General features: G+C 55.3%; 1 protein-coding gene across 1 annotated transcript in view; it reads right to left on the reverse strand.

Annotated features, from left to right (window-relative positions):
* The window catches only part of NLRX1 (NLR family member X1), a 29101-nt gene that overhangs the window by 26862 nt on the left and 1031 nt on the right, over nucleotides 1–1208 (reverse strand). The window lies entirely within an intron of this gene.

A 1208-nucleotide genomic window follows, 5' to 3' on the forward strand; every position in this document is an offset into this window, starting at 1 on the left:
GTCAAGGGCATGTACCTTGGTTTCGGGCACATCCCCAGTAGGAGGTGTGCAGGAGGCAGCTGATCGATGTTTCTCTCTCATCGATGTTTCTAACTCTCTATCCCTCTCTCTTCCTCTCGGTAAAAAATCAATAAAATATATTTTAAAAAAATAAGTTAATGAACTTCCTACTTGACATCTCCAAGTATCCTGCCAATACTTGAAGCTTCACACATGAAAAACGAAACTCCTCATTCCCCTCCCCTTTCAGTGACTTCACTGCAAACCTTCCCATTCACGATTTACACTAGAAATCTGACTTCTTTGTCTGCAAATCCCCCCTCCCTCCTTCACAGTGGAAACAGGCTTTGCCAGCCTGTTCTGATTGCATTATCCCTACTGTCCCTGTGCGAATGCAGACCTTCTGCAGACTTCCGGGGACCCCTCCCCCTTACTGGCCTCTCTTCAGTCTCATATCATTCCAACCCCTCATCCCAGACACCAATCAGCTCCCTGAAACCCTAGGTTATAAATAGAGCACAAACACCCGGCCCACACCAACTATTTTTGAGTTTGCCCCAACCCGCACCTCACTTGCCAGGTTCATTGAATTCTTGCTGGCACCTTCCTGTGTTCATACACTTTCTCCGGATTGGAATGACCTCGCTCCCCCGTCAGCATCCTCCCCAATCTTTTAAGACCCTGCCCACAGGTCCTGTCTCCCAGAAAATTGCTCCTGGTTCCTCTAAGCTCCCTGACGGGGAGCCAGCTGCTCTTTGGCATCTGATTTCCAGAGACATGGCTCCTCACGGGCAGGGCACACTTAGGGGCACTGGCTGCGCCAGGCCCACCGCCAGTGGGGCCAACCAGTGGTGACCCCGGCGGTGGAGGGGGGCTGAGAGAGCCCCGGAAAGCCGAGGAAAGCTGGGAAACTAGCTCGGGGTGGTCCAATCAGACCCAGGGCCACGACTCAAGCGGGGACTCGCGGAAGCGGGGAAGGGCAATGCTCCCAAGATCACCCCGGTCGGGGCAGCGAGAAAAGGAGGGGACTCCGCAGGGAAAGTGCAAGGGCTGAGCTCCCCAGACCAGCGCTCCTCCCCCCAAACTGGGTCCCAAATAGCCTCCCAGTTTCAGTGGCTTCGGACCGGGACGCAGAGCCGGCCAGGAAGCCCACCCACCGCTCGGCGGAGCAGCGTCCAGTCCTCCGGCCCGAACTCCAACGACGCTTG

This window comes from Myotis brandtii, unplaced genomic scaffold (genome assembly GCF_000412655.1).
Source record: "Myotis brandtii unplaced genomic scaffold, ASM41265v1 scaffold105, whole genome shotgun sequence".
In the NCBI taxonomy this organism is placed as follows: Eukaryota; Metazoa; Chordata; class Mammalia; order Chiroptera; family Vespertilionidae; genus Myotis; species Myotis brandtii.